The sequence below is a fragment of the Hemicordylus capensis genome, chromosome 4 (assembly GCF_027244095.1).
Source record: "Hemicordylus capensis ecotype Gifberg chromosome 4, rHemCap1.1.pri, whole genome shotgun sequence".
Taxonomy (NCBI): Eukaryota; Metazoa; Chordata; class Lepidosauria; order Squamata; family Cordylidae; genus Hemicordylus; species Hemicordylus capensis.
In genome coordinates this window covers 205,789,563-205,815,611 of record NC_069660.1, presented here as the reverse complement: position 1 = coordinate 205,815,611, position 26,049 = coordinate 205,789,563, and the positions used below count along the sequence as shown (strand labels likewise).

Here is a 26,049-nt window from a genome sequence, read left to right as displayed (position 1 = left end):
GACCCTTAATTTAAGGCAAAGCCCCCCTTCAAAATAGAAAATCTTGTACTGAACAAACAAAGCTTTTTTTAAATTACATATACAGTGGTCCCTCTACTTACGAAATTAATCCGTTCCGAATGCACATTTGTAAGTCGAAAAATTTGTAAGTCGAAAAGCGGTTTCCCATAGGAATGCATTGGGAACGGATTAATGCGTTCCGGAGCCTAGAAAAAAGACCCAGACCACCAGTAAGGCTTGCAAACTGCACAGGAACATTTCTTTTCAAGAATAAACAGGCAGTAAACAGGCAGGCAAGTCAAGGAAACCCCATCTAAAAATTTGTAAGTCGAGGAAACCCCATCTAAAAATTTGTAAGTCGAGGAAACCCCATCTAAAAATTTGTAAGTCGAGGAAACCCCATCTAAAAATTTGTAAGTCAAAAAAACCGCATCTAAAACCGGATCTAAAACTGCCGTTTGTAACTCGAAAAATACTTATGTCGAGTAGTTTGTAAGTCGAGGGACCACTGTAGTAACTGTAATCAATATACAATAAATGTGTGTGTGTGTGTGTAGATAGATAGATAGATGCCCTTTCACTGGCTCCTGCATGATTGCCAGTGCTTTCAGAAGCACCAGCTCTTCTCATGCTGCATTTCACAGTTTTCCTGTGTGAATGCTCACAAATGCCTTTATCTCTTAACCAATCTCAGCAGGGTCTAGTGTCCCCTCTAACAGGGATTCCCACATGTTGTTTACAACAACTCCCAGAATACCCACCTGCAATGGCTTTTGCTTGGGGATTATGGGAGTTGTAGTCAACAACATCTGGGAATCCCTCTTAGAGGGAACACTGGCAGAGTCCTGAACTTTCATATCAGTAATGGGCTTAGCTATTCTGCCTCTCTAGTGGCATACCTCACTCAATTGGAGGTTCCAAAGCACTGGAGGTCATTCACCCTGGCTCGCTGCCATGCCCTCCCTTCTAGCAGTACTAGAAGGCCGTTACTGAAGGACTCTATTTGCAGAGCAACTATGCTGCTGTGGCTCAGGGCAGATTGAAACAACCGAGCATGTCCTCCTCCACTGTTTGTTCTATAGAGACATTCACGCCTCTCTCATTTCCCCATTGCTGTGCAAGTACTCGGGATAGAGCCAATTTTACAGATCCTTGCTGCTTTCTGACCTTGAGCCAGCCATCACATATAGCGTTGTCAGGTTCTGTGTGGCAGCGACCAGCCTTCATTGGCAGGTGGTAGACCCTGAGTCCTATCAGCCTTAGTCTGACCCTCAGTGACTCAGGTGGGCTCCACACTCTGCTCATTCAATACTGGCTTACAATAGTTCTATAGTCTGGCCATTATCCAGTTTTATTACTTAGGTTTTTAAGCACTTTGTCTTTTTATGTCTTTTAATCTTTTTACATCCCTTTTATTCCCCTCTCCCCATCCCTTTTATGCTCATTACTCTTGTGCCTTTTTCAGGCTTTTTATGCCCTCATGCCTCCTGTGTATTTTCTATTATTGTATGTATTCTTACTTTTAATATGTGATCACCCGTTATACTTTGTGCTGGTCTCTGACCATAATACAGATGGATGGATGGATGGATTGCCTTTATCTATCCATATGTCAAATAAGCCACAATAGCCTCATTGTGGCTTATCTTGACTCCAGTAGAGTATCTCAATGGTCCCCGGGGTGGGGTGGGGGACATTTATTTATTTATTTATTTGATTTGTATACCGCCCTTCCAAAATGGCTCAGGGTGGTGAGCCCTGCTCTGGATATAAGTAACTTGCTCTAGATATAATGTGATGTTTTGATAACCAACCCACAAACCAAAGATTTGTTATAGTGATGGTAGATTACTATTCCAGGTGGCCAGAAGTTTCATTTGCTGACAAAATTACTACAGACAAGGTGATCTGATTCATGCCTGCAGTTTTTGTGAGAAAAGATCCTCCTAAGGAACTAGTGACTGACAATGAGACACAGCTTACCTCATTTGAAATGGAGCAACATTCACATAACCATGAGGTAAACCACAAGACTGTTTCCTTGTACCATTCTCAAGGGAATAGCTTTGTGGAAAGAACAAACAGATTAGTGAAAGAAAGTTTACAACTGGCTACTACGCAACAACAACCCTGGAAAGAGGCAATCCATGAAATTCTATTTGCATATCAAACTACTCCTCATTCTCCTACAAGAAAATCACCTTTTGAACTGCTGAGAGGATGCAAAGCTTACCCAATGGCAACAACTGATAAGACTTTCCATGCCATATCACCCTGAGGATGCAGAGATTCATGATCAGGTAAGGGAGAAGCCACAAAAATACACATTGTATGTGCATCAGAAATGGGGTGTGAAGCACACACACAATGAATACAACAAATATTTATATACCGCTTTTCAAAAAAGGTTTCCAGAGTGGTTTACACAGATATAAAATAAACAAAATAATTAAATAAAAATGGCTCCCGGTCCCCAAAGGGCTCACAATCTAAAAAAGAAACATAAGGTGGACACCAGCAGTAGCCACTGAAGGAAACAGTTGCTCTCCCTCTGCTAAATAAAGACAATCATCACTTTTTTTAAGTGCCTCTTTGCTCAGTTAGCAAGGAAACAGTGAACATTTGGGCACGGAAACAGCAGGGAAACAGTGCACATAGCAGAAAACAGTGAACATTTCAGGTGTCCCACTGAGTGCAATACTTAAGTGTCCAATTTCCTCCTCTACCACAACATGACAAGGAGGCACAGTCCTTCTCCATCTGAGGCAGCCAACAACAGCACCTGAGAAGAATGAGTGCTCAGGCAGGAGAAGAGGCTTTTAGGCATGCATGCACAGGACTCAGGGATACAGCAAGGAGGATCACTGGCCCTAAAGGGCTGCTGCAGCCCTTGCCTCTCATAGCAACTTCCACAGCTCCTGTTATTTAGATTGCGTCCGGTTGCCACAGCAGGGATTCCTGGTATGCACATTTAAGGAAGCCCCCCACTGTCAATGAGACTGCTCTGGGGTATATGGCACACCACCTCTGACTAACTTTTGGGCTAGTTGGGGGATCAGCAACTCGAGTGAGTGAGCAGCTCAATCACTTGAGTTGCTCACTCACATTCAGTCTTGGAAATGACTGACAGATTGTCGAAGTCAAATACAATCAGGTTTTTTCAGGGTTATAGGGGTAGAGAAAGGAAATCTTCATTAATCAGCAACATAATATTAACTAATAAAACTAACAAGGCTAATAATATCGATAATACTAAATTTAAGCTCACAAAGAGGTATTTTAGCTTGAGATCCAGATTAAATCCACTCAAGGCTGAACAGAGAAACGGGTCTTAGAGAACAGCTTTAGATTTTAAAGAAAGCAGGAAGAGAGGAGAGCGAGAGATTTCAGAGCAGAGATTAGTATACCTAGTTCCTTCTGATGGTGTGTTTGGACACTTGTTGCTCAGCCAGTGCTAAGGGACTTCTCTCTCCAGGGACAAGCAGGGAGGTGGGATGCAAGAGCAGGGACATGTGCACCACTTGCAGGTCAGGAAGCCAGAAGACATTCAAAGAAGGCCTAATCTCAGGGGACCAGTCTCTTGATGCAGCCAAGTGTGCTGCACAGATTGAACCTGGAAACAGGGCTAATCTGAAGGTGAAAAGCAGGACAGGCACGAGAGCCATGGCACAGCAGAATGGTATAGCTGGTGCCCAGACACACATACATGCAATGGGTGAATCCATAGAGGAGACACACATCTTAATTGTGACCCTGATACAAATAGGCAACATCTTTCCCTGGGGCCAAATGCTGACCACACCTTTCTGCTGAAAAGGGTGACATCTGTGATGGACAAAAGAATATATTTTGTCCTATTCAAACTTTGGTGGGTGTGCTCTTAAAGCACAATGAAGTGAATAGGTTTGAGAAACCTGTGTGGGATGGAGTGAACGGGTTTATCTCATGGGCCAGGAAGACCTTGATGGGTGCTTGGAATGTTTTAAGCCCCTCCCAAGCCTCGAATCAATCATCAACATTTCTTGTTAGAGAGATGAGCCTGTTGCGCTTTATCTATTCCTCCCAGAGAAGGTGATAAGCTCACAGGCTAATCCAATGTGCCAACATGGAGGGGAGTTCTTGGCTATTCTTTTGTTAGAAGAAGAGCCCTTAATTAATTTGTGTCTACTTTGACTTCCAGAGAGGAGAGCATGAGGAATAGTCCTCTTTCAGTTGCAGGTTAGGCTTGACCTGGAGTCACCTTTCCCCATGCTGCCTGCTAAGCAGCATATCCTCGTAAATTAGTTCACGTAAGCAAATGGTGAGCCTACGATTCTGTGAGTTCAGAGAGACCAAAATGGTCTCTAGTTCCAAAATGGAACTACAGGCCTGTAGTTCCAAATCATATGTAGGGGTGCTGCTGGGAGCCCCCAAACAGGCTATCTTCGTAACACCACTTTCCAAACACAAACAACTTGGGGAAAACTTCATCCTGGATTTGGGTAAATACAGTATATACTAGGATTCCTATGGCCAAGGGAGGCTCCTACATACTGATGATAGTGGGTGGTGGGATGGGGATATACCTTTAAGTAAATACTTCAACTGCTTCAACACAATTCTCTTTTCTTAAGAACATGACACTGGATAGCCATTTTTGTAAGGGACCTATATTGCATGTATATGCCTTTCTTTCCTAATATCTTTCTATAGCACTGTTTATATTATACAATTCATTAGAAGTGTAGCAATGCTGGAGTGGACCCTAGGACAAAAAGTGAAGTGGTGTGGGCCCCTGCCTCACTTCTTCTTCAGAGAGGCACGAGGGGGAGATCAAAAAGAAAGCTGTCATCCAGTTGCTGGGTCCCTCAGTCTCTGTAGACAATACTGAGCAAGATGGACCAATGGTCTGACTCAGTATAAGGCAGACTCCTATGTTCCTATTTGTGTCCCCCTCCCCACACCCTTATTCAATTGTCCCTCTTTTACCATGATGAAAATCAATGGAGACGTCACATTAGGGCAGGATAAAATCTAAATGAATTAATCTTTATATATCAATGTTTAGTGCTAAGTTTTAACCGACACAAAATAAGCCCCACATCAAGGAATAAAAAATGCTATAAACCCTATTCACATACGTTAAAAACATGTAGTACTGTTTGCACACAGTGTATCCATATACAGTTATTCAACAAGACAGCAGTGTGTTTTCTATCTGCATCCTGTATTTGAGGGACCTGTATCCAGATTCATAAAATGAATGCACACAGTCATTCACATAAATACATGTACATGTCTATAAACACATGTTCATGTGAATAAACACCTGAACACATATACAGCATGATTCAAAGGAGGCTCCTCATTTGGGGCAGAGAGGAGGCATTGCCCTCCTTTTTGCCAGCCCCACATTCTTGCCCCTCGTTCTCTCACCAAACATACTATTTCCTCCTCTCCTTATCTTTCTGTATCTGCCTCTCTTGCTTGAATGTTGCTGTTCCATTTCCACTGCTTGCCAGTAGATGCTGCTGGCTCTTGGTCTTTTTTTTTTCTAAATTCCTTTGTAAAATGATTTCCTCATACTTAGGGTGTTCAGTGGCATGCCTTGCCCCCAAATGAAGTAATGAACATACTTAGTCACTACTGAAATTGCATATTTAGTGCCTCAACACCAGTCAAGATGTGCCTTTTTTCCCTCCCCACCCCAAGTGTGGGCAGGGACTAGCCCTGCCCCCAACCAATCAGAAGTCACCATAGCTTACAGGAGCCTATTCTAACCATTAGCTAGCAAACAAGGCCAGCCCAGTCATCTGATTTCCCAGAATCCTTCTAGGATTGACCTTTAGACCAGCACCCACCCCCAGTGAGTCTCCATGCTCTACTGAAATAAAGCCAAAGTACAGGTTCCTAAATTGAACACATATCTGTCCCCGGTTTACCTGCTTCTCCATCTTCAAAATTTCTGACTGTAAGCCCTTTGAGGCAAGGACCTCTGTTCTTGTGAGTGAAGTGAAGTGCCATGCACTTTGGTGAGGGGCGGTGGGTGTGCCATAGTCTACACCACATCGTGTGTGTTCACAGCACTCTTTCTGGGGTCAGGGAGGCTGCAAGGACTTTTTCCAGTGGGAACAAAGGTTTGGGCCGTGCGTCCTGAGCTATCATCCAGCTTCCTCACGCTTGCTTGTTTGCTCCATGTGCTGCAGCTCCAGCTGCCACTGCCTCTTCCCAGGACTGAGGTGAGATGAGTAGCATGTTCTCTGACCATCCCTCCTGTAATGGACAGTCAGGCAGCACTGATAGAGTTCACTGAGAGGTAGCAGGTGAGACCTTAGGTGATAACCCAATCGATTGGCTGGTTGAGCAGGTCCTAGGAGCCCCCAGGTGGCTTCTGTGTTGAAGAAGGTGTGACAGAGGTGACCTAGGTGAGAAGAAACAATGGTGTTTGACTGAATCACCTCATGGTGAGTCTGCAATTCTTGGGGGACAAGATTGCAGGAGCTTGAGCTTGCCAGGGGTTTGGTTAAATCCAAGGAAAGGGAAGCCAAGGTTAGTGGCTTTTGGAGGTATAGCTCAGGAGAAAGTGTTTAGCAAGAACTTGCGTTAGAATTTATTTATTTGTTTGTTTGTTTGTTCTATTTTTAGACCGCCCTTACAAAATAGCTCAGGGCGGTTCACAAACATCAAAGACCCTTTAAAACAATTCAAGAGCACTGGAAGGCCAGGCTGAACAGGTAGTTCTTTAGGGGTCTCCTAAATTCCAATAAAGAATTCAAATTACAGATGTGTGCAGGGAGTGCATTCCACAGTCCAGGAGCGGCTACAGAGAAGGCCCTTTCCTAGAGGTGGAGTGAGCCCTGCTGCCTGCCTGCCTTGCTGGATGGAGTGCCCAGTGCACTGAGATGCCACTGAGGCCACTGCTGTGCCTGCCCCCCCACCCCGCCACCGGCTCATTCCACCCCACAATGCCCATGGGGTGGAATCCCCAGAAGATGGGTCAGACACCTGAGTTCCTTTGGGAGAGGGGAGCAGAGGGTCACTGGGCTCAAGTTTGAGTGGGTAGGAATTGGGGGAAAGGGTACTGGAGTATGTGGGAGTGCAGGCTCAATCCAGGGGGCAACTGCCCCCCTTTGACCTCCCCTCCGGACAGACACCAAATGTTGTGGAATAAGCCCTGCTTGTACTGCCTGCACAATCAGAACCATGTTCACAGTGTGGACAGAGAGTGGGAAAGTTGGTCTTGTGGTAGCAAGTATGACTTGTCCCTATAGCTAAGCAGGGTCTGTCCTGGTTGCATCTGAATGGGAGACTTGATGTGTGAGCACTGCAAGATATTCCCCTCAGGGGATGAAGCTGCTCTGTGAAGAGCATCTAGGTTTCAAGTTCCCTCCCTGGCCAAGATAGGGCTGAGAGAGATTCCTGCCTGCAACCTTGGAGAAGCTGCTGCCAGTCTGTGAAGACAATACTGGGCTAGATAGACCAATGGTCTGACTCAGTATATGGCAGTTTCCTATGTTCCTAAAGTGTGCCTTGCTACAAGGTACAATTTCTGTCCTTCTTACTGAATGCTAAAGTGCCTATGTTTCCTACACTGCCTCAGGATTCCATGCTCTCAGTGGTGGGGCTCAAATGAGATCCATTGGCACAGACTCTTTTTGCTCTTAGCTGCCATTACTCTGTAAGGTGTGATATACCGAAAATCCGGTCGTAAAGATGGCATCCTCCTCCTTGTTCTTTGTTTATTTATTTGACATATTTTATACCCCCCCCCCAACTTGTGTCTCTGGATGGTGTACAATAAAAAACCAATACAAATTAAACAAAACAAAAAATGATTAAAACATTAAGATCATTTAAAACCCAGCATGAAAAACTAATAAAACTATAGTTAAAACACCATCTTACTGTTTGCTCTCATTCGTTATTGCAGTAAGACAATTGATCCCTGTACAGAATGTATCTACTGGGCAGAAGAGCATTCCCTGCATGAGGAGTTCATGTTTAATCACTGGTTGTTGCCAGCTAGTCTCGCGGTCCAACCACAATGACTGCAAGAGAGAAAAGTAGGTGAGATGTTTATTATTTAAACAGCCTAGTCTCAAAGCATCCCCTAGTGCAAGACTGCAATGAATGAGGTGTGCTCCATAAGAGGAGGCTAAAGATAAGAGGAGAGTGGTCACAAGCATCTGCAGTTAATTTATATAGGGGGTTATGCTTGCATGTCAGTTTTTTTCTCTTGATTTGCATTGCTCTGCATCTTTAATGTTTAATGAACCTGTAGCCGAGTCAGGTCAGAGGGCCAACACTATAATATACACTTTACAACTGAGATCACAATACCGTAACTACTTAATTATACAGGTTAATATTCACCTTGTGTCAAGCCATCTAACTGTTGAGTCTGGAGAGACGCCGCATTATCCATTTTTGCCTCAGAGATAATTTAGCTTTGGGCAAACCTCAAATCATCTTAATTAGCCCAACTAGTGGCCTAATCCTTGGAATTAGCTCGTTGCCAAAACACAAACAGTAGAATATGCCATACCTACTAGAGCATCATGCAGTACTTCACAGGGATGCCTTTTTTGTGTGCCACTTGTCTTTGCATTACCTTTCTGATGAACAAACAGGTTGCCAAGCAAGAGGCAGTACAGATCAGGTCATCTTGGATTCCACTGTGTATCCCTTCCCAGGCCTGCTCAGCTTCAGCCCTCCTGCAGATGTTGGCCTACAACTCCCATAATCCCTGGCTATTGGCTAGTATGGCTGGGGATTATGGTAGTTGTAGCCCAAAAACAGCTGGGGGGCCTAAGCTGAGCAGGCCTGCTTTAGACTGTAGTAGCCCATCAGGCTGTTTTAACATGCCAGTTTATGATTCAAATAAAGCCTGGATTGGCACCAGTTCTTGCAATTACCCAACATCTCCATGACCAGATAAGGCCTTCATTAATTTCCATACAAGATCCGAAGACACTAGGAGGCTGTTCTTACAAGCAGCCAAGCCCAGAATCAGCAGCCTGGGCTTGGCTGTTATGAGAACCACCAGGGTCCGTGTAGATCCTGGTGGTGCCGTGGCACCAAACCCAGCACCAAAGCCCAGCTCTTAGCCTGGGTTAACAGAGTGAGCACACCATCAGCCCAGGCTCCAGGATGATGTATCAGCATGGCCTGCTTGCAACCCATGCTGACACAGAGACAAGCGCCTAGAGCGCTGGTCTCCCGGGGGAATCACCCAATGCACTGTGTTCATCGTGCTTTATGGGATTCCCCCAGCCTCCGGAACACCATGCCAGTCTCTGCTGTGGCAACTGTGTCCATCGTCTCTGGAGAAGGTAGGCTTAACCCTGCCTTCCCCCTGCCTGCCCACACACCCACATGATCACGTGAAGGCTCCTAAACAGAGGAAACACAAGTCATTTATAAGTCCGCTCTCACAACTTCCTTTGAATACTTGAAGCAGCTCTCAGACCTGCTTAGCTTCAGAGAAGGACCCACATCAAGGGACTTCAGGCCATTCTCTGGTGTAGAGGAATTATTTTCATCAAAAGTCTTCCTTTCCAGCCCTGTTCTTCTGCTGTTCGGTATCTGTATCACATCACCACAGTCCACTCACTGCAGATCTTTTCAGAGATCTATTGTTCAGGAGAGTCATGCTGCTTTTGAAGTATCCTTTGCTTCCCTCACAGGAAGCAGGTGGTCACCACAAATGAGAAGGAATGTTAGGATCAAGAGAGAAAACGTCGAAGTCACAGGACTGAGGACTAGAAGGGATCTGAAAAGCTAATCTAGTCCACCCTGTGAAAAGACACGACCACTTTTTATGCTCCTCCCAAATTAGCCCTCATCTGCCAGATTATAGGACCGCTTTGATAGAACACTTTCTGCTTGTGGTTTAGTTTTTGAAAGTAGTTTAAGTGAGTGACTGAATGTGGAAAATTCAAAGGACTAGTCCATGTGACTCTGTTGTACCAAAAACAATAGAAGGTCCTTGAAGACTAACCAATCAATTGCTGCATGAGTGTTCGTGGGCTAGCGTCCATTTCATCACATGCATGGAATGGTATCCTCAGTTGGAAAGTATACATAAACAGGGGTACAGAGGGGGAAATTGCTGGTAAACAATGAGGCTAACCGTCTGTGAAATGCAATGGGGAGTAAACAGGTCACATTTCTACACAGAACCCACATTTATACAAGAAAAAATCAGAGTGACCAATTCTCATCTAGCAATTACTGTTCATATATTATCATGGCAAAAATATAGTATCACCTAAATCCAGGACAACCACAGGGCTCTGTGGTTGCCAGGAGTCTACACCGACTCGATGGCGCAACTTTACCTTTAAATAGGTGATACCTATTTACACTGGGTGTTGTTGTTGTTTACACTGACAGCGCCACCTCCAATACACGTGAGTCCAACTAGTGCCACATAGCATTTGCTAATGAATTCTAGCTCAGCAGGTCTCCCTTGAACACTTTTCACTGAACCATGGTGACTTTAAGGTCAACAGCAGAGTTTCCTGGGGTGGGATTGAAATTCTGCACTACCCACCTATGAATGTTGCCACATGGAAACATTATTGTTCATCCCCCTAAGTTTTCCAGAGCTAAATGGATGACAGGAATCTGGGGGTTTGATCAGAGAGACCCATCTGGGAAACATTACAGTCTACATACAAGCATTCCCAGGGTCGCTTTGAAAAGTCAATACGTATCCAATGCTACGTTGGCAGTTACCCATAGTGTGCCTTATGTAGAAAGCAATGAAAATGAAAATGCATCATGCCTCTAAGAACTGGATTCTCACAACATTTTGAAGTCAGTTCCAGTTTATGATTGTGGATTTATACATGTCGTATTGGACTTCAGCAAACTTCAACCTATGGCCAGATCATAGTTCAGCCCACTTTTCAAAGAGTTTTCATGTGGACAAGTGGTTAGCCATTCACATGATTGGCTCAATGTGTCCAAATCCACTGAACAAACTGGCTCTGGTAAGAGGTAAAAATAGTTGTACAAAGACCGGCCTTTGTACAGGGCAAACTCTATTGCAAGCATTATATGTAGAAAACTTATAACTACAAGACAAAATTGTTAAGATATTTGGGGATTAGCAGGCAAACTGCTAAAGCTGATATAGCACTTACATTTATATACCGCTCTATAGCTGGAAGCTCTCTAAGCGGTTTACAATGATTTAGCATATTATTAAGTTTGGATATGACTCCAAACTTAATAAAATGTGGATCCTGTTGTCAATAGGGTTATTGATAATCCCTTGATTTAATAAGGGATACCCACTGTCAAAAAGTGAACCGAGTTCTCTTTGAAATGAAGGGTTGGTGTGAATCCCAAGAGATATTATAGAAATCATGATGCTACTACCAAAAAATGGCAGCCCTGTGTTGAGTCCCTCCCTCCTCTGCCTGTAATGTGGAGTAATGGAAAGGTATGACGTTGTCATATGATATGTTTCCCCACCTCTGCTCCATGTCTTTGGCTGCCGCTGGGGAAACACAACATGGTGCTATCACATAATGTGTTTCCATATTATGAAGGACAAGGGAAGGAACTCTATGGCCCGGTTCATACAGAACATTAAACCACAGGTTGGCAAACCTGTAGTTTCCATTTGGAACTGTCAACTGCACAGCAGACATTTGTCAAACCATGGCCAGCCAAACTCTAGTTGCAGGAGGGAATGATCCCTCCCTGCTGCTCAGCCGCCGAGGCCAATCCCAACAAGCTCCACAGCTGGACTGTGGGCAAAGCATCAGCATGTCAGCAGGGTGGCGACAGTGGCGTATCGGGGGGAAACGGCACCCAGGGCGCCCCCCCTGCCACCCCCTCAGCCCCCACATACCTGGCGGCGGCGCGGTGCCCCCCAGGCGGCAGATCGTGGCGGTGGCGAAGATTCGGCGGCGATTCGGCGGCGGGCGTGCGGCGGCGATTTGGTGGTGGCGGGCCAGGCGGCGGTGGCGGGTCACCCACAGTGTTGGTGATGGCCTGTACTAGTAGCGGGCTGAGCGGCAGCGCGGTGGATCTCCCGCTGAGGACTAGTGCAGAGCGGCGCTGAGGCAGGCAATCCGCCGCGCCGCCGCTCGGCCCGCTACTAGTACAGGCCATCGCCAACGCCGCGGGCGACCCGCCGCCACCGCCTGGCCCACCACCGCCAAATCGCCAACGCCCGCCCACCGCCACACTCGGTGGGGGATCCAGGGGGGTACGGGAGGGAGCCACTTTTTGCCACCCCCCACATGACCCGCCGGGATGGCGCCGGGGGCACGTGCCCCCCTGCCTCCCCTATCTTTACGCCTCTGGGTGGCGACAATTGGCCATGAGCTCGAAGAGGACATGCCCAGTGTGATCATTTTCTGAGCGCACTGCCCACCCTTGGTACGGAAAGGGCATTGAAACCCTTTTAAATGCCATGCCATGCCATGGCAGTGCTTCTTCTGGAAGTGATGGCACTAGCAGCCTCAAAAGAGCCCTTCACCCTGATAATCCCACACAAGCATGAAATGGGGGTGGTGGTTTCCGGGGGAGGATATTTCCCTGTTAATCTGGGAGGGGAGGGAAAGATTGAGACTTCCTAGGAGGGGATATGTAGATGAGGGAGGGCAAAGGATGTTTGTGGGTTTGTCCCACTATAACCTGGTGTGATGTTACAAGGGGTAACCCAGCAAAGCAGTCCATGCAGACCCAACCACAATCCTGCTTACTGGCAGCTTGCTTGCCCTCTCATGAGAGGGACAGTCTTCTGGGGAAGGCTGTGCAGCTGTAAGGGTGCTAGTCAGCCCACGGACTGCAAGCTCACAAGTTAAGCCAGCCCTCTCACCCACCCAAGGGAGCCGCACTTGTGTGGGCCCCCCAAATCTCCATGGTAAAAGATAGAACAGATTCCCCACAACCTTCTTACCCCATTGCCTGTGAAAACTTGCATGCACCCAAAGGAGATCTAGATGCTCCATGTGCCATAGCCTGGCCGTGTGCACAGAGGGAGGAGACATCGGGACAGACTTTTAAACCCATTCAGAATTCAAGGGCCCAGTCTGGCATTGCATCATATGCAGAACTGCGTGGGAGAGGGGAGCCCCCTTTTTCAAGCAACCCCAGGACAGCGGGGTCACCGTTTCGAGGAGCTGGCAGCTACTCGCATCAGTTGCCAAGACAAGGAAGGAAAGCAGTCTCTGGGGTACCCCTCCCCACGGCTTTCCTCCCCACAGCAACCTGGCTCAGTATGGAGCCCTAATGGCCTGTCAGTCCCGGGAGGGAGCGATCTGTGGGCGAAGGGGATGTTTTGCCATTGGGCAGAATGACTAGATTTGCTTTACATTGCTTTCCTCTCCCCTCTGGTGGTTCTTCTCATGAGTTGTAAGGGGGTGTCCCCATGGCTTTTCAGTCCCATGACTGAGCAGGTGACTATTTTTGCAGCAGTTGTGCACTTCCCTAAGACTGGAACACCACTGACCCCCAAGAGCTACTGGGAGTCATGAACTCCTGGGAGCCCCACTACGGACTGGCCAAGAGCACCCCCACAAAGTATTTGCACTGACAGTGGAGACACTGGGTACTAGGACGGACTTTTAAACCAATTCAGAATTCCCTGATCCAGTCCAGTGTTGTGCCGTATGCAGATCTGCTGGCACTGGGATCTATGGGAGCGGGGAGCCCCAGTTTCCCACTACCCCAGGACAGCAGGGTCACCCTTCAGAGTTGCAGACAAGGGTGCACATGTACACATGGGGGGGGTGTCAGGAGGCATGCTCCAACAACTACTCCGGGGCAGTCACAGGACCGGGATGGTACTCGCCAAGGTACCCATCCCTGCGACTTTCCTCCATAAAGCATTCTGGCTTGATCTCGAGCACCCGGTGGCCTTGCACTCTCATGGAAGAGTGGTTCATGGGATAATGGGTGGCAAGCACTCGAATACCAGCTAGTAAATTTTAAATTAGTGCTCACAGATGAGAAGGGTTGCAGAATGCAACAAGAGCACCTCAAAGTGCCCCCTCCAACTCCTCAAAGATGGTTCCTCTCATGAGTAAGCCTAGGGACCAATAACCCCCAAGAGGAATGGGCTGTGGCCTCTTTCCTCAACCTTTCTGTGGAAAAAAAAATATAAAACCTGGCTGCTCCAGGATCCCTGCTTGGGTCTGCCTTTTAAACCCGATCACACGAAAACTCCACACACACCCCGGCACACAAATGTTCCCTTCCCAGCACAGTGACGGGGTGCCACCTGGAGTGTTTGTGCTTGTGAACATACATCACTGTCACTTATGTCTCGGGGAGAAAAGCATATGGTGCCCATCCTGTCATCTCATCCCCTTTCCCTCCTGCTTGCCAGGTGTGGGGAGCAAGGGACAGAGTTGGAATAGGGAATGCTCACTGAGAGGATGGCAAGGCTGCAACGGGGTATCACAGCATCCCTGTTGCTGGGCAACCCCATAGCGGCATAGGTGATGGGAGAGGCGGGGCTGGTTTTCTGAGAGGTGACCAGCAAGAAGCCCCGCTGGCATAGAGCAGCCACATACCTGGGTGGGTCTGCATCACTGCCTCTATGATTGCAGTGTGAAAATTGGTGTGAAACCTCAGTTATGGCGGCTTCTGGAGTTGGATGTAAAGCTTCGGCAGCCAAACCACAGATCTCAGCGGTGAACCTTTGTGCAAACTGAAGGTTCAAATTGGAGTTTGGTGAGGCAAACCAGAGGTCGCTTTTGCCATGAAATTGCAGTTTCATACGTTCTGATGTACTGGAGTTCCAACCCCCGCCTCATTTAACTCTGGTTTGGTGTTGTGTGTGAGCCGGGTCGATGTGGGACTGTTGTTTTAGGCAACAGTCCTGTGTTCTGGGTAACACCTAGTCCCTCCCTTTCTAGGAAGCATGTACAGTCACTATTCCACAGAGGGTTGTTTTTTTTAAAAAAGAAGCAATAAAAACATAGTTCGGAAGGTTTATTCTATAAATATTATTTTAGTCGTCATTCTTTAGTGCGTAGGTGAGAGAACCAGTAGGCAGGGATGATGATAAATGAGCCTCCAGGTGTTATGCTCATTTTGAGAAAATCCTTTAACAAGCACTTATGAAAACTGAGGTCATTTTCCAAGTTATTAAAGTTTACAGGTATGCTGATTCACACCCCTTTTAAAGAAGCTGTTAAAATTGATAATCTGCAACTGTCACCTCTGTTTCATATTGAGCCCAGTCTGAAAACTATTTGTGTGTCTTTCCAAACTGTCCATCAATAAGTAAAATACGAAGAGTTGAAGGACGTCACATTTGAGTATGATGTGTTTTGCTTTTGGATAAGAATACCAAAACAAGGTTCATGAATTGTCATGGATACATTTTGCACATTGTGAGCTAGGAAATCCTGGTTCAGAGCTTGCCTCAGTCACTGCTTGCCTTATGCAACTTACTTGTTGTCTTAAATAAACCATTTGTGATGTCACTCTCCTCCCACGGGTGAGGGCCACATCAAAAGGGCTTGGGGAGCCTCCAGGAGCATGGAACAACAGATTCAGAAAACCAACAGACCAGACAACAGGCTGTAAGTGTAGATAAATCTCTCTTTAGTCTTACTTACAAAAAGTGGGTTCTCACCACCCCCTTCTGTCTTCCTAGTCTTTCAACCAGGTTGTCTCCTTCAGAGGAGAATTACTGTTGGCTCACTTTCCTTCAGGGTAGTTCCAGCACTCCCTTAGGTAAGTCCAGTCCCTTCACCAGGAAGTCTGCCATCCTCTGTACTCCTCCATCAGCTGTGGGGCCCAATTGGCTCATAACTACTGACTTATCATTGCCTCCAACACGCAGTGTTCTTCTTCTCCCTTTCTCCTCCTCCTTTCCTGGTCCAGCTCATCCCATCAAATAGATGGCCTTTCTCCTGTGGATGTGGTTCTGGCTTCCTTCCAAGGTAATTGCCTCAGCTGCAGATTGTCATCCCATCTGCCAGTTCCCTGCCTGACAGTCAAGGCTAACTGGGCTGTTGCTCCTACAAGTAGTTGCCTGTGAGAAGACCTGAAGACACACCGCTGTTTCCCGAGCCACTTTTCTGTGTCCTCTATTGGAGGTTTCGGCTCACACCATTGTGTCTCTGCCCCCAGTTGTACAATATGGGGATCATAATGCTTGTTTACAGAGTTGTTTAAAGGATTGCCAATATAACCTATATCAAAAGTTTTGAACAGAAAATGTGCTATATAAGTGTTGAATAATAATGAGCCATCATTATCATGCAAAGCCTTCCCATTTCTCCTCCAAAATGAACATCTGTATAATTAATCTAGTCAGTCCCCTCATTTGGACACAAGATCATTTACATCAAGACAGGCTGCCGTCTGTATTGTCAGAGGCTTCTTTATCCTTCAGACAACAAACTGGGAGCCAAAAACGTATTTTGCTGCACAAACCAATTAATGCAGAGACAGTCAGGCTCTACAACAGGGGTAGGCAACCTTGCTTCTCCAGCTATTGCTGAACTACAACACCAATCTCCCAAAACATTGCAGCTGGGGATGTTGGGAGTTGCAGTTTCTGCAAGAGCTGAAGTTGCCTACCCCTGCTCTATAATAAAGTTGGCACCATCTAGCAGTCCAGACTTGATAGTTCTGGAATACTTGCATTCAGATGTCAGGGAGGTCACCATGTGAAGAGCCTTGGACAGGGGGGGTACACATCAACCACTTGCATGCTGTGGGGTGGGGGTGGAGGGGGGGCTGTTACAGAGCTCAGAGATAGCCACTTAGCCAGAAACGGTACCCTCCAGAGGGCAGTCTGGGCCCAGAAACCCTGACTACATACAAAATCCAAAAGAGAGATATAATGCTGAAGTGAGAACATTTGGGTTCCTTAAAACTTGAAAACTTTTTCCTTTCTTTTCCTTGTGATTGAGGGCCAAACTAGACGTTACATGGCCGGCATGTGTAGCAGTCTTGTGATGACTAGGCATGGCCCAAGGCAGCCTGTCTCCTGAGGTAGTTGCCCAATGCTGCCTTGCCCCATGATCTTGGTGTGGGCCAGCCTCCATTCAAATCCAATCCTTGAAAGCTTTGCAAGGAGTTTGAGGCAAGAGAGAAGGTTGCCACAGGCCTCCTCTTCTCTCCTTGTGCTTCCTGTGAGCTTTGCAAGGAGCGTGAAGTGAGGCTCTCCTTGCAAAGCTTGCAAGGGGCAGATCAATCTTCAAAGGTGGGTGGAAGTGGTGGGAGGCATCTTGCCACTCCTCTGGCGCCCCAATAATTCACTGCTGGCAGTGACTGCCTCACCTTGCCTCATGAAAGAGGGTTTCTTCACCCACAGGTGATGAGGGTTTTTTAAAAACTGAAAAGTAGTTGCCACAATCTGCAAATTTGATCAGGTGGGAAGCAGATGCTTAACCCCTTCCCATGCAGCTGTTTTTCTGCTTTCCCAGCTGCTTTTCTGCAAGCAAGGGAAGTAACCAATTTACCCATCTCTCTGCACCCTACAAGTGAAACAGAAGGTGAGAAAGTGGCGGGAGAGAAAGGGGATAAGCATCCCCTTCCCACCAATCTGAAGAATCTTGTGGCTGGTTTTCAATTTTTAAGAAGCCACATATTGGGAGACTTTACCAGCCCCCACCCCCCACCCCAACTAGGCTTTGAAACCCAAAGGAAGCCCATTTGCCCCTCAAACATCCAGCCAGGTGATCATTTGCAGGAAAGCAGCAGGAGGTGGGAGAGTGCTGATTCTTCTCTGCAAGTTATCTCAGAAATGCAATGCCAAGAACAGAGGTTTGCTGTGATATTGTAAAGTGCTGCCTTTAGTGGGACTTATCTCTGAGTAAATATGCATAGACTAGGACGGCAAAAATAATAATAAATAGCCTTCATCAATTTCTCCAGCATTCAAACCAATGAGGCTCTTTGCTCATTGTAGAAGCATAAAAATAGACTATTGAAGAAGTTTGAACACTCATCTATCATGCCTGGAATTGTAAGAGAGGAATGCAATTAAGTGGTGGCTTGTATGTAAACCTTCAATTAGACATACTGGTGTAATAAAGCTCTTATTCAGCTGTGTATGTCTGTTTAGTTGTCCACCCCATTCCCAGTTAAGTGGTACTCCACACTCATGTTTTTAAGATTTCAATGGCCGGTGCTGTTTCGCTACTTTTATTCAGTTTGAACAATGCATGGCTTTCACGCAGACACCTCGGGCCGCAAATACAAGGCAAACAAGCCGGTTTATATGAGTCATTTTAAAACTTCACATACACAATAATCTTTATATAATTTGCTCATTAGTCATTGTCTAGTCACATAATGAAGATACATTATGTAAATTGGTAACATGCAGGGCTGAGAGAGAAAAATTAAAAGCTTCAGAGGAATAATTGTTGCTGTTATAAATCTGGCAATAAACAGGTAAACCCAATAAACAGTTTAGCAACTAGAATGGTTACTACATGTATTTCCCCAGAACAGAGGGATCTGCAAAGGTAACAGTAATTGTGAAGGGTCTCACACAACAGCAGTGAATGGGCCTAGAATGAGTATTATTTATCCCACAAAAATCAGTCTTGAAAAGCTCATTTTTAATTAATATGCTGAAAAATGCACTGTCCTGAAAGCAAACAAACCCCAATCAAGTTAAAAGTGCCTGAAAGGACTGTTGTCCCTTCAGAAGAGATGAAAACTTTAGGACCCTGTGGAACAAAGCCTCTGGAGACAACAGAGAGAGCTGGGGAGGTTGGGATTATTATTTTATTCAATTCATTATGTATTCAATTTCTATACTGCCCTTCCAAAAATGGCTCAGGGTGGTTTACACAGAGAAATAACAAACAAATAAGATGGAACACTGTCCCCAAAGGGCTCACAATCTAAAAGGAGACTTAAGATAGACACCAGCAGCAGTCAGTGGGATAGCAGGAGAAAGGGGAGAGAGTACAAGGCCATAAAAAGACCTCCATAAGGAAAAGGAGGGATTTCCACAAGGAAACACAACTCACTATCACCTCTATTTCATGTCTATATAGCTCTAATGGTCCCTGCCATCACACCTCATAATTCCTAGGGTCAGGTAGCTCCCACCTGCTTAGGCCTCAGAGTTACTAAAGATGGGTAGGTTTATTGCTTCACCTGCCCACAAGTTACCAGAAACTTCATGAGAAGCAGATGGGATCCTAAACTGAAAGCTAGACTCTGGAAAGGGCCAGTTTAGATGTCCTTGTGGGAGCTAATCTTTGTTCTCCCTGTTTCTTGCCCCCACCTCCACAAGAACTGTCTTATACTACCAGAGAGGATGGTCTTGCTGACTTCAGTGAGAGTAAGCCCCAGAATCCACCAACTAGGGAAGTTGGTGGGACTAATGCAGGTATTGCTTGCCACATTACTGTGATATTGCCATGTGTCACTAGCGTGTTTAGTCCAACTGGGGACTGCAACATACTTGCACCAAAAATTTTCCCACTGGAAACAGGAAACAACTAGGCAGAACTTCCCTGTAAGCAGCGCCCTGCGTCAATTATTTCTGTATTATTTCTCTGTGTAAACCGCCCTGAGCCATTTTTGGAAGGGCAGTATAGAAATTGAATAAATCATCATCATCATCATCATCATCATCATCCCCCAGTGAGGACTACCTTGGCGTGGTTGTGGGGGCTGCATGCTCTGAGGAAGGTGAGAGGTCCAACCATACTGGACAAGTCTCACCAGAGGAGCCAGACAAAGAGTGCCTCTTCCATCAACAATATGGTGAGAAGTAACTTTAATAAATCTATACTGGATCGGTCGTCGCCCGGGTCAACAAGGACCGCGCCAGGTGCGGGAGTCCCTGGACATCTGGTGGCAAGTGGGCAACAGGACTCAGGATCTTCAGTTGAGCAACCAGGGCTGAAGACAGCAAAGTTACTGGAAGAAACATCGCTTAACCGAAAAAAATATACGAAAAATGCCAACAAGGAAATAATGATCTGCTATTACAAGTCTAGTCCAACTAGAAGAGGTTATTTAAAAAGAATGTACCAAATTTGGAAAGAGAAGCATCCAGATACAGAAATAACAGAACAAAGTCTAGCAGACCAGAGAACATTCATAATAAGAAATGAAGAATTCACAGGAGTTGAGCTGGAAGAACTGCATAGAGCAACACAGGCTCAAGATATGGAAGAAGAATTACCATCAACTGAAGAAGTTGCTCAGGTGCAGGTAGAGGAGGTGTTGGAAATAGAGGATGCCACTGTTGGTGAACTGTTCCAAAATCAAAACCAGGCAACCTCCCCTTTACCTTCACCTCAAAAACCTGAATGCCATTTAACAGAAAAGCAACAAGAACTAAAGCAAAAAATAACTGAGCACATGAACCAAACAACCACCAGGGTTTGACTTCCAGCTCTAAAAACAGTTGCCAAAAAACAACTTGCTCAGGCATTAAAAGATGTCAATGCTGCACTTGCAGAAATAACAACCAATAATTTGCAAGAAACAAACCAAGAAGAGCTCAGATATAAGATCAGTGGACCCGTCAAAAAAGAAAATAGTACATCACCTAAATGGAAGATTAGATTAGAAAATAAAATCTCCAGGCTTAGATCAGATGCTAGTAAATTGAAAGATATGAAAGACAAGAAGCTGACGAATGAAAACACCAAACAGTATCTGATCCAAAAATACCACCTAGATTCAAGGAAAATTAGAGAAGCCCTGGAAATAATAAAACAGCAAATAACAGCAGTGTCAAAGAAGATTAGCAGATACAAAGCCAGAATTACACAACACAGGCAGAATCTCCAATTCCAATCGAATCAGAGACGTTTCTAACAGAGCACAGAAAGAGAAACTACAAGAAACCTAGAAACACCAAATAAAGAAGAAACAGTGCAATTCTGGGGGAAATATGGGACAATCCAATAGTCTATAATAAAAAGCAGGCTGGGTGAAAGAGGTCAAAAAATGTAACCAACAAATGCAAGATCTAATAATAACACCAGAATTAATAAGTGAAAGAGCAAAGAAAATTAAAAATTGGACTGCTCCAGGCGATGATGAACTGCATGGCTTTTGGCTTAAACACCTAACAAGCTTTCATAAACAACTATCAAAACAGTTCAATCACATTTTGCAAGGAGGTGATATTGAACAATGGCTAACAACTGGGAAAACTCATCTCATCATGAAAGACCCAGCAAAAGGTGCAGTTCCAAGTAATTATAGACCGATCACCTGCCTGCCAACCATGTTCAAATTAGTAACTGGAATAACAGCAGATGACGTAATGCAACACTTATTAACTAACAAACAGCTTCCAGTTGAACAGAAAGGAAACTGCCCGAACACCAGAGGCACAAAAGACCAGCTGCTGATTGAGAAAATGATTTTAGAAAATTGCAAGAGAAGAAAAACAAATCTAAGTGTTGCATGGATTGACTACAAGAAACCTTCAACTCATTGCCTCACACATGGATACTAAACTGTTTAGAAACAACTGGTGTCAGCAAAAACATTCAGATATTTATTTAAAAAGCAAAGATCATGTGGAGTACACAGTTAACAGTCAATGGCGAGACACTTGAAGAGTGTCTTGAAGAGAAGTTAGCATTAGAAGAGGTATTTTCCAAGGGGACTCACTATCCCCTCTGTTGTTTGTAATCGCCATGACTCTACTTTCACAAATACTAAACAAAACAAGCCTTGGATACCAAACATCTAAAACATCAAGTAAAATAAACCTTCTGCTGTACATGGACGATCTGAAGTTGTATGGAAAGTCCCAGTCAGATGTAGATAGGCTCTACCTCCCTCGCAGCTCAGGTGGAAGAGGAATGCTTGCAAGTCCATCAAACAGTAGAGGAGGAGAAAAGAGGCCTTGAAGAATATATCAAGGACAGTGAAGAAGATGCACTTAAAATGGTCAAGAATGAGAAACTATTCAACACCAATGAAACAAAGCAGGCCTACAAGAAAGAACAAGTCAAGAACCGAGCAGAAAAATGGAAAAATAAGCCCCTGCATGGTCAATATTTGCACAATATAAGTGGAAAATCAGACATCACCAAGACCTGGCAATGGCTCAAGAATGGCAACTTGAAGAAAGAAACAGAGGGTCTAATACTGACTGCACAAGAACAGGCACTAAGAACAAATGAAATAAGAGAAAAAGTTGAAACATCAACAACAAACAGCAAGTGCTGCCTTTGTAAAGAAGCAGATGAAACCGTGGACCACCTAATCAGCTGTTGTGAAAAGATCGCACAGACTGACTACAAGCAAAGGCATGACAAGGTAGCAGGGATGATACACTGGAACATCTGCAAAAAATACAAGCTATCTGTAGCCAAAAATTGGTGGGACAATAAAACTGAAAAAGTTGTAGAAAATGAAGATGAAGAAAATGAAGGGACTTCCGACTACAAACAGACAAACATCTGCCACACAATACACCAGATATAACTGTAGTGGAGAAGAAAGAAAAACAAGTCAAAATAATCGACATAGCAATACCAGGGGATAGCAGAATAGAAGAAAAAGAAATAGAGAAAATCACCAAATACAAAGATCTACAAATTGAAACTGAAAGGCTGTGGCAGAAAAAGACCCAAATCACCCCAGTGGTAATTGGCGTCCTGGGTGCAATTCCAAAACAACTTGAAGAGCACCTCAACACCATAGGGGCCACAGAAATCACCATCATCCAATTATAAAAAGCAACTTTACTGGGAACAGCCTATATTCTGCGACGATAGCTATAATAACAGCAACAACATTGATAATAAAATTCAGCCATCCCAGGTCCTTGGGAAGGACTCGATGTCTGCATAAAACAAACCAGTCAATAACACCTGTCTGACTGTGTAAATAAAATAATAATAATAATAATAATAATAATAATAATAAGAAGAAGAAGAAGAAGAAGAAGAAGAAGAAGAAGAAGAAGAAGAAGAAGAAAACCAGACTTGAAAGGCTTGGTACTGTAGAAACAGAAACCTTAACCTTTGCAGATATGGCTCTAAGAGAAAAATCTGTGCATCATTGGGCCATCCAGAATCTCAATTTCCTCTATCACTATGAAAGGATACTCATTCTTGTTTACCATCTCTGAAGCAAACTGCAACACTACTTGAGGCAAATGCAGCAATGATTAATTAGCTAATGTTTGAACAAGGCCCTAAATACTGAAATGACATTTTGACGACTGTTAAAGTATTATCAAGCAAAGTCAGCTGTCACTAATAGGCAAGTTAGTCTGGTCACTGGTGTTTGTTGACAGAAGTGCGGTTACAAATAATGGGCTCCATGAAGTCTGGCCCTAGGGATCCATAAGACAAACTAATGTGCTATATAGTAGATAAAATAATGCAGGGTTATGGTTATTCAATATTGAATCTTTTGATTGAGTTCTCTGAACCTTGATCAATAATCTCACAACAATTTCCTTTTTGAGGGACACTCGATTATAGAGCAAATAAGCCCTATGATCTACTTCACTCACACCCTTTCCAGCCCTGCATTTTCTAATCGCTTATGACTTTCTAATCACAGTCATAAAGTCATGTTGTCCTGGGTAGCTCCACTAGCTTCAATATGTGGCGTGTGGAGTTAGCAGGCTGAGGGTGACAGCATGTGTTCGTCCCTTTGATCCAGCCCAGGAGAGATCCAGTCATTCCGTGTTTTTAGTTCTTCAACAGGTTGGAAACTGGTAGTACTTGGGAATGGGTGGGGGTGTCTCCTGGTTTAAACGATCTATTTTCTATCCCCTGTGAAGCATTCCAGAATGTTAGTTCTTTCAGACTGCTGCAAAAGTGTTCGCTTTTAGGAACAGGGACAGCAGCTTCTCTTATACTGCTACTGTCCCACTAGTCCCATTCCTGAAGGAATAATGCAATCTGTGTTTTAAAACGATGAGATTGGGGGAGGGTTTTTTTTCCTGCAGGGCATTAGCCGCTGGTGACACCTGATCCTCCCCTTTAAATAACAAACTTTAAAATTATATATCTCCATTTTTTAAAAAAAGCTCAGAAAAGAATATCTTTGAGAGGGAAGAGTAGCCTTCACTGAGTTTTCCACTTATTTTTCTTTTAAATTACTACATGAGTGATAATGTGATATAGCGGAGAAGAGTTCATCCAGGGGTGGGAAGGGGGCTGGGGTTTTTGTGTGTGTTTTTTTAAATTAAAGGATGTTGGGGGTTTTTTAATTTAAAGAAATGCCTCACCCTTGTAGAGACATGGAGAGGTCTCATCATGAGTCCCACCAAAGGCACTGTCTAGCAGGTAGGTAGAGCTGCATAGCTACATTATATATGGGAGCTGAATAGCAATAGGGTGTGTTTGGATGATACTCCAACTGGCCCACTTAAATGCATGGGAAATGAACATGGGCATGCATGTATCCCCCATTATGGGCATGCATGTATCCCCCTGCTAACTTGGCAAAGAGGCACTTTTTAACGTGGTAATTCTCTTTATTTATCGGAGGGCAGAGTAACTCGCCCTATCCACCCCCAGCACAGTACCTCCAGTGACTGTTATTTCTCTGTGTAAACTGCCCTGAGCCATTTTTGGAAGGGCCGTATAGAAATCAAATAAATAAATAAAATAAAATAATTAAGTGCACAAACATCTAATCATGTGAGGAGATTCATATGAATCACCCCTCAATGTGCAGGTTAAATATTACTTTAAATAGTATTAAAACCACATGTCAAAGACTAGTTTATATGAACCACCCTTTTGCACAATGAGGCACTGGAGCTCCAAGTGAGTAGGGAAGTGCATGTGCTCACACTCCTCCCCCACACATTTAGGGTGTTCTGGTTGGGTGTTCTTGTCCAAACTGGTACGAGTGGTGCTAGTGAAGGCTTGTTTCACATTTCCTTTGCAATGGCACAACCTTCAGTTGTGAAGCGAGTACTATAGCACAACCTATTACTGCTCTGAGAAGAGAAGGTTGCTTTGTTGGAAGAGCAAATAAGAGGACAGGAGGAGCAAGTAGGATGCGGAGTTCTTTTACAGGACAGAGTAGACTCTGCAGGAAGGACAACAGCAAAGGGAGACTGGTATGGAGGAAACCGAGATGTGTAAGTAGTAGGTAACTGCATGGAAGAGGGTGGCTATAAGGAACAAGAATCCCATAGCAAGAACCCCCAGCACAGGGTGGGACAAAACAGTTGGGGTTGCAGAATCCTGGAAAGTTCCAAGTGTCTTAAACAAGTCCAAGCTCTCCCCTCCCAAGTTCCACCTTCCTGCCTGGAGAGATCTAAAAGAGTTGTTTTCTGGCCTAGAATCAAGCACTTCTTCTCTGCAACGAAAGGGAATATGCGTAGCATTTTAGCACAAAAATGTGTACATCTGCACAGAAATCTAATGGTTTCCATGGTAGCCAATGGAGAGCTTCTGGGCACGCATCATACATACATACATACATACATACTGTACATACATACATACTTTATTTGTTAGCCACCTCATAACAAATTGTTCTCTGGGCGTTTATAAATAGATAAGGGGGGAAAGATAAGGGGGTAACTAGAGTCTACTACAGACCACCATACCAATAATAAAAGGATGTGGATGATGTTTTCCTGAAACAAATTACAGATATTTCAAGGAAACAAGAATGAGTAATAAAGGGTCACTTCAACAACTCCAATATTTGTTGAGACAAATCTGCTAAACACTGAATCTTCAGCAAATTCCTGACAAGCCAATGCTAACAACTTCCACTGTTAGAAAGTGGAGGAAGGAAAAAAGGGATTGGCCGTCCTTTTGAACCTAACCAATAGGGAAGAACTGGTCAATTATGCTGAAGCAGTGGGGACTTGGGGGGAAAGTGACCATGTAAAGCTGGAATTCTTGGTCTTATGGAAAGGTAAAGGTCTTATAGTCAAACATGTGACTTGAATGTGAGGAAGCCTGATTTTATTAAGCTCAAATAAGTACTGGGTAGGATTTCATAACTAGATAAATGAATAGGGAAATGAGCCCAAGATGGGTAGCTTGAAGGATTCAAAGACCATATGGATTCTTTCTACAACAATGTGGCATATGCTCACGCAGAAGCTGCAAGAATACTGTCTAATTTATCTTTTCTATACCAGTCTTACCTTTT

General features: G+C 44.7%; 1 long non-coding RNA gene across 2 annotated transcripts in view; it reads left to right on the top strand.

Moving 5' to 3' along the window:
* Window positions 1–26,049, top strand: part of LOC128325415 (uncharacterized) — a 60,091-nt gene that overhangs the window by 32,862 nt on the left and 1,180 nt on the right. For both annotated transcript variants that reach the window (XR_008307437.1, XR_008307436.1), the window contains exon 2: window positions 1,861–2,300. This is a non-coding gene — a long non-coding RNA (uncharacterized LOC128325415). The remainder of the gene's footprint in view (window positions 1–1,860; window positions 2,301–26,049) is intronic.